Genomic DNA, 13,056 nt, shown 5'->3' on the forward strand with positions numbered 1-13,056 from the left:
TTGGTGTTCTCTCCAAGATTCTATTGTCATGCAGCCGATTATACCTCGGTGAAACCAGATGGCGAATCAATGAACGACCACGCTAAGAGGCAAACGCAATAATAAATCAGTCCCGCAGAAAACAAATGGCCACTCATTCCGCTGGTTGCGAAAACTGTGGCGTGAATTAGACTACTATAATAGGAACATACATGGGTCTGATATCACGGCAAATTCGAGGGGCATCCCACATCCACGAATATGGTAACGCATGCGTGAGCCAAGCGTCGACGACTATTTTCCCGTATGAGGTGGCCTTTCCTAACAAGTTACAGTTTTAAATAGCTCCCGAAAAATTTATGTAAAGATTATGACTGTGTCCCAATTGATTTTTGGGTTCTTGCTCGTCTTGCTCCTTGATATCGCTGATGTTTTGCAATAAATCATATAATAATAATCATTATTTAGGGAGTAATTACTCACTGACATTCCCCAATGCGCAGCCACACGGCTACAAAAGAGAAAGCTATACAGCTTTCATAGCAACATCGTAGTCGAAGAAATATTCCTCATGGTCCAGAGTTCGAAGCCGGGACCACCACCTGTTCATTTAAAAACAAAACAAAGAAAAATTCTTATGATTGCTAGTCACCCCTTGTGACTGACTCTTCTCTGCCTCCCCGTCTGTCAGTGCTGTATCGTCGTTTCTTTCGACATGAACCACCCAGCCCGACGCCGTCCTCTTCTTCTAATAGAGGACAACTGACCCCATCCGCCAAAGCATGGCTACCCTCCAAAGGTCGTCCCATACCCAGCTGTCCTTTTGCCCTGCTTTTATATCACTATTTATATTAAGTTTTCCAGCTTTTCTATATCGCAATCTTGCTCTTCACAAAAAATGCATGACTGTGGACACTACCGGGCCATCGTGCAAGCAGTCTCTCATATACCGGATACGCGTTATCTCCAAAGAAACGTGACAGTGCGCGTCCGTCAAAGTTTGTTAACTCGAGCACTGAAGAAACCGTACGGAGCTTTAGAGACAATAAAATCAGGACACAAAAACAGCAAAGTTCCGCTATCACCGCGATGTGACCAAGTTAAAAAAATGTTGAAAGCACCTTGTTTTAGACAGGACCGTAAGAGCAGAAGCCCAAAATGGGATAGAGAAAGAGCTCGTGAAACGCAGGCAATTTGAAAGCAAGTCTAACTTCCTTCCTAAAAAAATAACAAGGACATGGTGTTAGTTGTTTTTCGTGTCTACAGTTTTTCTTTTCGCTCCTGTATCTATTTTGCTTCCCTCGCACTCTACGGAAAGCTAAGCTTACTGTGGCGCACTCTGTTATTCCGGTTCGCTATCCCCTTCGTAAACAGGGTTCTGGGAGTGGTTTCACAAGTATGGTAATGAGGATACCAGTGTATCCTCGCATCCTTGTCTCCTTTCTTACAGTCACCAAAGGAGGAGAGACTTTTTTGTGGTATTTTATCGTCTTAGATAGTTATGATGCAAGCCCACATTGCAGCTGCTGCTCGGCCACTGTAACTAAACCAATACTATTCTGAAAAAAATTTCATCTACAAAATATATACCCGGCGGAAGCGAATACAACATGCCCCATGCACTTATTGAAGGAAAAAGAAAATCATGGTGTAAAAGAGTAGTCAGCGCGCTTATTAAATAAAATGTTAAGATTTTTTTATAATAACCGTCCTCTTCCTTTCTTTATTTAGTTATTATTCCTATTCTTTTTTCCTTATTCATGTTTTGGTCCCACGTTTCATTTTTGTAGTCTCTTATGAAGCTACTTGCTTCGTTTTGTGGGTTGCGTTACGACAGAATTTAAAACAGAGCACAACATCATGAACATCGCATGTATATCGACCCCCCGAGCGAGTTGAGCTTCAACGTATCACGTCACTCAGCCACATCTGTGCCAAAATTATGAAGAAAACGAATAAACTGGGCCGCTCCCATCTCACATTCCGGGAAAGGGAACGATGTGTCAGTCCATTCATTATGGACGATCACACGAATGAGCTGCAATAGGCGTGTTGACAGCTAAGTGCGTCGCATCCCGCAAATATGCGTGACCAGCCTCCCGGTAACCTTCTCTCCTCAGCGCAAGCTATTCATCCTAGACTGCGAGGACGGCGAGCGCAAATGGACCTGCATGCGAAATGAGATGTGTGTTAGGCATGCCCCGTAACCATCGCTTCGGTCGACCAGCAAGGAAACCCTGGTTGCTGTTTCGGCACGCGATTTGCTTTCCCTTATGTGGGGCAGCGTCAGGGAAAAATCGATAAGCGGCCTATTACTGATGTCCTTCCGAGAGAATGAAAGTTTCATGGTAGGTACAGTATGGTGTGTAAGGATGATCGGCTACCTCAGTATACAGTTGATGTGTTTTAACGAGTGTGCGAGTGCCTGGATATGAACAGTCTGCGCCGCCAAAATTCAGCGTGCCTGCGAATACTTTCCAAGTCCCATGGCCAATGAGATACTGCAAGCGATTTTCTAACCTAACAAATCTCCTCCTCCCGAATAGCCTTCTCGATTATTACATGCAATGCATCACGTATATATACGCGCATCCCAAATATCTCCTTCTCTGCATAGGCAAGCTGAAACTTGGCTGAGCTTTCCGGTGAGGGCATATAACAGAATCGTCTACTGGGCATATCAGTCCTCGATGAATAATGCAATAAATTTAGAAGGGGACGCTTAAAACCAGATATGAAGCTCAGCAGCGAGGTATGAAAACAAAATTCAGTGGGATTTTAGGAGCTTTACTCAGCAAAGCATCCCCTTGAGTGCCCACGGCCTCGATGCTCGAAACTAAAAGACAATGGACTTAGAATTGAAACCTGAAACACTTTGACCGAACACGTAGAATAATACGGAAGAGATGTCAAACTATGTCCCTCTTCAGCACCAAATATATAAAAAAAGAGGAGCTCGTAGAAAACTTTCTTGCAGTAGACGCCTTTTTTTTCTTCTCCACAACCTGACGAAATAAAGACGTTTCAGAGCACATACTTGAGGGCGGCATTGCTGTGGCCTGTAGCGATTGCTTATAGGGCGGGCAGCAAAGTTTCAATGTCCAGCATTGGAAATAATGAAACATACTTTTAAAGCAACGTGAAACTGACAGCTGTTTATATAATGTTAACGAATTTCCCCCCCTCCCCTCTAGTTTTTGCCATCCTTTGATGAGCAACGTTCAGCCTGCCTTGTTTCGAATTTTTATTGCCCATTTGTACATACGTTACTGCATTATATTTTAAAATGCAAAGTTTAAGCCCATGGAGTACTGTCAATGTTGCCGGGTTCCTTGGAGCCGTCAAGCTGTTGCTCTCGAACTTTTTCTCCACCTCCCATTCTCGCCATGTATATGTTTTTATGGTATATAATTAAAGGTATGAAGTGATTGATGATTATGCCTTTACTAAAGTAAAGAATGTGATGTAATTGAACGGCAGAGCAAGCGAACTTGAAGGAACTTTATTAATCGTTCATTCATGGGCCTTACACGCAACACGATATTAGACTTTTAGTTTAGCGCTACCACTTACCGCTACCGTCTACCACTACCGCGCAAGCGTCAGTACGCATGCGCAGATACCCCGAGGCCGAATGATGGCGCCATGTTCCTGTCAAATTTCACCGCACTCTGCACACAAGGACCAATCAGCGCGTGCTGTACTGACGGCGCGCGGTAGCCGTAGACGGCCGCGGTAAGTGGCAGCGGTAAACTAAAAGTCTCTATTTTAAAGTCTCTATTAGAGACTCTTAATTTACCGCTGCCACTTACCGCGCCACTTACCGCGGCCGTCTACGGCTACCGCGCTGTCAGTACAGCACGCGCTGATTGGTCCTTGTGTGCCGAGTGCGGTGGATTTGACAGGAACATGACGCCATCTGTCGGCCTCGGGGTATCTGCGCATGCGTACTGACGCTTGAGCGGTAGCGGTAGACGGTAGCGGTAAGCGGTAGCGCTAAACTAAAAGTCTAATATCGTGTTGCGTGTAAGAACGCTACAATAGTCTGCACGGAATAATATCAACTACATTATACACTTTTATTTCCAAGTCAATCTGATCACGGATCATGGCTATATTTTCACATCGCGCCATTAGAAACTAAGGAAAGAAATTAGCAGAAATGTAGCGTATGCATTGGACTCGGGTATGCTTTCCACCATTGCTGGACAGGTACCGCCTGTCCAGTCGACGAGATAAATAACCTCGGCGAATCTACTAATCAGGATTACTTAATAAAATATTTATTCAATAAACGATTGGTCAGACCATTTTAAGAGGCTTTCATAAATTAAAAGAATGGATTTTATTTTATGGAACGGGAAAAGCAGGGCATGTTTTTTTCTACTGGCGCAATCGGCGGCTAATGGCTTCCAGGTGTGACTTTTGCTGCATGAGCCTGGTACAGAAATGAAAGCATTACAATTTCCTGGGATACAGCCTGTATAATTTAGCTTCGACACCCCTGAGTTCAGATCATTCACATTAGTGTCTCACTTTCAGGAAAGCTTGGTCCACTCGCGACCCCGCTTTCCTACACGTTACAAGCTTCCGCAGTGCTGCACGTAAATATTAATGAGCCTCGTGGTAGCAACACTATCTCCGAGAGCGCAATGCGCCAGCACTGTCTAGAGGGACAGATTTCATGAATATGGTAATGAACTGCCCTGCGCTCTCTGCCGGGTTTCCCGTAAGAACTGCTTTCAGCCACGGTTCACGCGATTTGAACTCAAGAGGCCACGAGGCATCGCAAATGAGTAGGCGCGACAGCAGGTTAAACACGGTAGATGGCTGAAAAAAACAAGGTTGCAGTAGACACTGACTCTGCAACGATAACGGCTGCGTATGTTAGCTGGGAAACGAAGGATAACTAAATGTCTTACTCAAGCAGAGGCTCCGATGTTTTGATACATGGTGAGGATAACACACCAGCCAAGGTTTTCAGTCCTCTCTTTACATTAGAGTTCTTGTTTCTTTTTCCCAAACAAAGGAAATTAAAGGGAGGTTTCCCTCACAGATTTCCCGCGAGTCAGCAGTGACAGTTGAGAAGTGGCTGTTCCCTGTACCAGCCGTGGTAGGCGGCATGTGGCTTCACACACAAAGCGGGCTGTCTTCGCCTTCATGATAGCCGTAACGCTTTCTTCATATATCGTTGCTTTTTTATACACTCAGATGTTTCAGAGCATATAACTGAGGGCGATACTGCTGTGGCCAGCAGCGAATGAATAACAGAGCAGCAAATTTTCAATGTGAGCTTTAAAAATAAGAAAATATACATATAAAGCAACGTGGAACTGACAGCTGTTTAAATAATGTTAACCCATATGCCCCTGTCCCTCTTTCTCAGCATGAGCCATATATTATTTTTTGCTCAGAAGCATGGGCTAAAATATCAGTTTGGGTTCAAGAAAATGCGTTCTACAGAAAATATTTGCTTACACAAAAAGACATTATCTTAGAAATATTAGAAAAGAAGTTAATGACATTGGAAATCTATATAGATATCAGTAAAGCGTTCTATCGCGTTAATCGCTATCTATATATAGTCAAACCTTAAAATCGGGTTTTCCCGGTATATGCACTGTGCTCATTCGGCCACATTTATCTTCACATACACAGATCGTTGAAATTAATTAGTACAAATCGCTCATACGACATATGGAGTGGTGCGCCACAGGAGAGCATTCTTGACCCAGTACCATTTAATGCTAAATAAATGACTTGCAATTTGCCATTACTCCATGATTTGTCCAAGTTTGTCATCTACGCTGATAATTTTACGATGATATTTATTAGGGCAGTTTGAACGGAATAATACCACAAACAAGCTCAGTCTGCTTCAGGCTACAGGAGTGGGCTTGGAATAATAAATTGATGTTAAACGCATCTAAAACAAAATTTGTTATTTTACGTGCACCGGGCAAGCTTGTGGAGTATGCTGATAGTTCCTCCATTGGTCCGTATGTAACTCATAGAGAAAAAATCTGTCTGTCAAAACACTTGGCGTCTTTTTTTTCTGAGTATCTTCTCGGGAATGACCATGTTCATTGACGTAACGTCACTAAGTAATAGTGACCTTTTGTATCTAATAAAACCTTAGTTGAAAGTACAGCCTCCTTTGCTTTGAATTTTCACAGCCCGTTTGTTTATATGCTACTGCGTTGTAATTTAGAATTCAGAGTTTAAGACACCAAGACAGCTACTCACGTTCGGCGACAACCGTGAGGTAATAAAATTCTGGTAGAATGGCCAGAAACAAATGGGCGTGGACAGGTCGCCATGCGCAAAGTTGAAGACCATGGAAAAGTGTCTTAAGATAATAGAGTGTATTCCACGAGAGGCCAAGCCCACGGAGCAGATGAATGTCATAAGAGATTACAAAGTTTGTAAAACCCAGGTGTAGCAGCAGCCAGCCAAATAGAGAGTTGTCGGGCTTCATTGGGAGATGCCTTTGGCCATTTGCAGACGTAGGCTGATAATGGTCAAGATTCCCGATTTGATACCACATCTTCGAACTTCTAATGACCTTCGATAGGTGGGCGCTGTTGCGCACGGCCTGTATTAATTAATGTGTGCCACCTATCGTTCAGCGATGCATGGCAAGTGGTGAGCTCTTGAATTCCAGTTAAACTTTATTTGAATGCATCCCGTTGGCCATGACTCGATTTGACGACCTTGGGCTGAGCAGCCGGGGGCAGTGATCAATTAGAAAGAGTAGTGTCCACACTCATCACAGGCAACTTGATAATTCAGTAGTTGCCAATCGCGACGCCGGGTTTAAAGCTGCTAGTTATGACCAGATGCGATTCCACTTCAGCGGTCTGCTAATGAGCTTCGAAAGGTAGGCGCTGTTGCGCACGGACTGTATTAATTAATGCCTGCCATCTATTGTTCAGCGATGCATTGCAAGTGGTGAGCTCTTGAATTCCAGTTAACCTTTATTTGAATGCATCCCGTTGGCCATGATTCGATTTTAAGACCTTGGACTGAGCAGCCGGGGGCAGTGATCAATTAGTAACCGTGGTGCCCACGCTCATCATAGGCAACTTGATAATTCAGTAGTTGCCAATCGCGACGCCGGGCTTAAAGCTGCTAGTTATGACCAGATGCGATTCCACTTCAGCGGTCTGCTAATGAGCTTCGAAAGGTAGGCGCTGTTGCGCACGGACTATATTAATTAATGCGTGCTATCTATTGTTCAGCGATGCATTGCAGGTGGTGAGCTCTTGAATCCCAGTTAACCTTCATTTGAATACATCCCGTTGGCCATGATTCGATTTTACGACCTTGGGCTGAGTAGCCGGGGGCAGTGATGAATTAGTAACAGTAGTGCCCACGCTCATCACAGGCAACTTGATAATTCTGTAGTTGCCAATCGCGACGCCGGGCTTAAAGCTGCTAATTATGACACGATGCGATTCCACACCTGCGGTCTGCTAATGACATTCGAAAGGTAGGCGCTGTTGCGCACGGCCGGTATTAATTAATGCGCGCCATCTATTGTTCAGCTATGCATTTCAAGTGGCGAGCTCTTGAATTCCAGTTTACCTTCATTTGAATGCTTCCCGTTGGCCATGATTCTATTTTACGACCTTGGGCTGAGTAGCTTGGGGCAGTGATCAATTAGTAACAGTAGTGTCCACGCTCATCACAGGCAACATGATAATTCCGTAGTTGCCAATCGCTACGCCAGGCTTGAAGCTGCTAATCACGTAGTTTTTATATTCTAACGGGGTACTGATAGCTTTTGAGTCAACCTGCATAATGAGCAACGAGTTATAATACAACGCATTTCAGAAATCGGGTTATTGCTAGAGTTTGAACTTTTCTTATAAACATATTGAGAGCATACGTAAAAGCTCCTTGGCCACCTCGTTCCCATGATATGGCACGCTGCTGGGAGCACAGTTAAGATAGTAGAAGCGGCAGTCATCAAACAAGAAAGCGTATAGTTTAGCAAACGTGTAATTAGCGAATTTTATTTTTAGTTTGATGCTTTAAAGGATGCAATATCAAAGTGTCTGTAGGCTCCCCATTCCGGATTGCTAAAACAGTACCATTACGTTCTTGTGGTTGTGTACTGTAATGAGGGATAACGATTAAGACGCATTTAAACGCTACTTCTTTAGCGACCTGGTAACAGTAAAGCAATGTGCAAATGGGTTCATTTATGAGCACTGCAGTTTCGATAAAATCAGGACGACAGAGAAATATGAAAGCTGAATGAAGTGAAGACTGATGTGTCCAGACAGCGGTGCGCTGCAGAATGTGAAACTTTCAATATGGAAGCACTTCAGAATACTACTCAAAGATAAACGGTGTCATTGCAAAGTCATACTGCTGCTCAAATTCTGAATTCTTAAGGGGTATGCAAGACTGACGCAAATTTTCAAATTTAAGATCTATTCTGAAATGCCTAACTGCGATAGCGCTCAAAGTAAAACAAATATTTTCGACCGGATCAAGCATCAATAAATGATGATCAAAGGTGGTCTTTGGAAGAAGAATCAGCCAGACGCAAACGTGACGAACGACTTCGGTGTACTAGAGCACGACCAAGTTAACAAAAGACACAACATGGCGATAAGGACAACAGCACTCGCACACCCACTGCTGTCGGTTCCCCTCGGGTTCTTGAATCACGTCTTCCAAGGCTGGGTGACGACTCCATAGTCTTGTTCCCCCTCAGGCCTACGAGACAGTACTGCCGAAGCACGCCCAAGCCGAGCGGCGAGGAGGAGCTACGCTGTCCATCGGCGGCGTGGCGCACTTGTTTACGACACGATGATCGCAAGCCGCGCCGTACCGCCAACGCCCGCACTCCATCGGAGCCGAGGTGGCGCCCTCTATGACAATTAACACCATAGCATATGCGCAGGGCGAACGGGCGGCCACGCGCAGGGCAGCGACCAGCCCTGAAACACGTGCAGGGGAGGCGGCGTCACCGTCATCACCATGGAGAAAGCATTACCGCGCTTTTTGAACGGGCAAGAACGAAGTTTACGTATAGTAGAGAGAAAAGGGTGTTTCTTCGTGCATGCGTGTTGGTTGCGAGTGTTGCACATTGCCTAGGGAAGCTGAAGAGATGGAGCAATGGCTCACTCGACGAAATGTCACTCCAACACTAATTTCTTGACCGTGCATCTCTTTTTGTGCTTAAAGATTAATCTCTCTTAACTGCGTTTACAGGGTTTCGCAATGCAGGTAAAGATATATACGGTGCGATGTCAAGGCTATCTAAAAAGGTTAAACTGCCTCTGACCACGTCACTAAGCACAGCAGGGTTTTGAGCATCAGTAATGTCGGTGTCACCCTTGCACAGTCATGGCCCATATGATCACGCGCAATCACTTGACCCCCACGTGCATGCAGATCGTGGCACGCGCATCGCGTTACATTATTCAGCATTGTGCTGCGAGTACGGTCCGAATAAGGTGACGCCATACCTCTTCAGACGCCTGCTCGAAAAAAACTCGCCGAAATTTGTAGCTGATTACAGGAAGTGCTCTGTTGGTTACAGCTAGGGATAAATTTCTCACATTTAGAAGTATACCTTGGTTGCTACCATCGAAATCTTCTTGCGAAAATAAAACAATGCCTCACAGCAATGCTGGGAAACATGAGAGGAGGATTCATTGCTTTTTAAATTGTTTACGGGTGCCTATAGATATCTCGTGATAGCCGCATTCGCGGACACTGAGATACGAAAACACGACTACTGCCGGGACCTTTAGCCGTCGAGATGTGGCAAAAATGATAATATAAACCTAAATCAATACCTTCTACTAAAATTAGAATTCAGAGCACTAATACGGTGTAAGCATACTTTCAATAAAAAAAAATAGCGACATCTGTCACGGTCGCCACTACGCGCTTTCGTCGGCTGGGGTTTGCTGCTTCGCTTTGCGACATGGTTTGCTTTGCAGCTGTATATTGAGCCAGGAGTCTTGGCAATGTTGGATGATGGTTAGTGTCTCTTATTAGGGCTTAGATTCAATGGTGTCTTAAGTTGTAGACTGAAAAATTAAAAACCAGCGATTCGGCTTCGTGAGTTCTGACAAACCGTATGACTATTAAGATTGATCAAAGAGGAGATGTAAAACGTTGACTTACTTACCTATGATAGATGCCCTGCAGCAGCTGAGGTTGCCACTGAAACGGAAAGTATAAAGTAAGGATAATCTCTACATGTGTAAGATAATGTGCACTCGTAAGAAGCTAGAATATTTAGTGGTAAGCAAACAGAGTACAAAATGAGTGTCTTCAAGAATAAAGTTTCATTCACTGATCAACGGATTAAGAAAGGTCTTCGGTGGATGATTATGTGTCGTTGATTCCTTGATTGAACGGTTAAAATAAAACGAAGATAATTAACCAGAACGCATTTTGAACAGCTGTATGCAGGAGGAAATAAAAGCTGCATATATTGGAAGTAAAGTCAGAAACGAATTTTATCTGGAATTATCTAAGATATGCGTATTACCGGAATAAAACTAACGGAGCCTAGCCTGAAATTTACCCATAATTTTAATTTTCTTTGCACTGTTTGTTGCGTCACTATTTGGCCCATCTTGTTTTGTAGTTCCGGGGCTTATTTGTTGTCGAAGTTAGCGGGACGTCTATGGCGATCACGTAAAACTCGTCCTGCAGTGGCTCCCTAGTGAGACACTACCTCATGTGGAAGGCGCCCGTAATGTATGCCTTTAGCGAAGACATGAAAGAGGTGCAAAGTGCCACAGAACCTATTAGCGTAATTCCTCGCCCTCCTGTTCTCCGGTAGCAATCAGAGGAACGAGAGTGCAGGAACAAAAGAGTGCAGTAAGCACGAGGCTAAATGCACGAGACCAGAGGGTGTTTGGCTGTTATATTTGCATATGACGGACGCCCTTTTATTCCTCGTTCTAGGGCACGCCGCATTTATTCGCATAAAGTATCAGTACTGGGTACCTGTCTGCCTTATCTTTCTTGATTGCATTGGCTGCAAATTTCCTTCACGGAGTTTAGAATATGTTCACTAGGATCGAGTTAGAAGTGATACCTATTCTTTTTTTACTTTCAAGAAACTTTACTGAGAAAAATCAAATTTACGTATGCAAAAAATTGTTGGGACAGATAGCTCATAACGCTCGTGGCCGGTCGAAGTAGAATTATTAATTTTAGCCGTAAAGAATAACGAGTTCAGGAGGATTGTTGTTGAATGCTCAACATTATTACTGTAACTGTACACATCTGCAAAAATGGATAATTAATTCAAGTGAAATAAAAAACTATCATGAGCAGGCAGATAGTACGGAATAAATTTTTTAAACATATATAGAATACCCAAAGGAAAACTTCAGACCGGCCCCTTGAGAAAACAATTCAAACGATTATATTTACTACATGGGGCACCTATTTGCGTAATCGTTTGTTTTTGATAGTTTCGATTACAGACATTACATAACTTCAATGCCCTTTGTTTCCAGGGCTGGAATTCACTTTTACCTCCGTTCAAGGACCTCCAATTTTTACGCTCCCTTGCTTTCAATACGGGATGCTGGTGTGCTATGCTTTATTTATTGTTTCATTTTGTCTATGCCAAAAAGGAATTTCCGGTAAACTAATCGGTCAGTCCCCAGACAACTAAATTATTGAAACAAACAATCGGATGGTGGACGTTAAATTTTTCATCACGCTTGACTTTGATGTTCAGTCTAAAGAAACCGCAAACAATAACAAACAAGACGCTGTACAGTATCAGTACTAAGAGCTCCGGTTTGTTAAATCGGGCATAGGTAATGGACCTAATGCATCCAAAACTATTTGATTCAAACAATTTCACAGCGGCTCCGAACGCGGCACATGAGCATTTGAGCTCGTTTTAACTAAAGTATATTGCGACCCTGCGAACACCATAAATATTTTCCTAAAAGATTAACTGTCTAAATAAACAAGGTCAGACTCTGAATACGTCACTTTTTATTCAGCGCGCTAAATATAGGTGCTTTGCTGGTAACTCTTTATCTTGACGCAAAAAAACAAACAAAAAATAATTAGATTGCTACAGATCAGAGAATTTTCTGCTGTAAAGACTGCAAAGTTCTGAGCTTACATGCTTTCATTCGGTGATGACCTCGAGGGCCTGCCAAGCCAACTTACTGCAGTTTAACTGCTTTCAGCTGGAAGAGGGAGCGGCGAAATGATGCTGCACGGGGCTGCCTGCGGAAGCATAGAAGCAAAATTCCGCTAAAAGCACCATGTCTGTATGAAGATAAGATAAACGGATATATCGAGTGTCGTATTCAACATAGATATGGAGGAAAGCTTAAACTGAAAGTGAATCATGTTCACTTGCTCATCTTTCAGGTTGTAACATAATACAGGTTGATTTAGTTAATTCTGGTACGAATTCACAGTTTTTAAGTACAATTAAAGGATTAAAGGCAAATGACAAGTGAGCGAACGGGCGGCACCATAAGAAGCAGCTAGCCAAAGTAAATGGCCTCAAAACCTTCCTAAGCATGTTCATTTTAGTCGCTGTGCCGAGACTCAGAAAGCAAAGCTTTTGGAAGGCATTTCGAGAATAGGAGGTATGAAAGGCGTGAAAATGTAGTATACGAGAAAACTACTTTTTTTTTATCCTCCTTACCCCTGACTCGTTGTCACCTAGCGCTGATAAGGATATATGTCAAGCCAGCTCTGTCACCTGGCGGGCGACACGCGAAGTGTGATGTGCCCCGGAAAGAGACAAAATCCAAACAAGTGTAGACACAAACCTCTCCGAAAGAAGCCACCAGACGGAGGTTAGTGTCCGCAAACGAACACACATAGCAGAGAGGCCAAATAAAGAGGAGTGGATAAGGGGCGAACCTCGGAGGCGAAAGATAGCGCTGAAATCGAAGTAAAAATCTTCAAAAAGAAAGTTCAACAATTTGAAACACAAAGATAGGAGCGAGAGGTGGATGGTCGTAAAGAAAAGCGTGACGTCAGTTTACTTCTTTTCTTCTTCCTCAGACGGAGCAGTAGTCGTTACTCCTTATCAAGCCTCAAATGAAAACA

The sequence above is a fragment of the Amblyomma maculatum genome, chromosome 8 (assembly GCF_055883805.1).
Source record: "Amblyomma maculatum isolate TAMU_Amacu chromosome 8, ASM5588380v1, whole genome shotgun sequence".
Lineage (NCBI taxonomy): Eukaryota > Metazoa > Arthropoda > Arachnida > Ixodida > Ixodidae > Amblyomma > Amblyomma maculatum.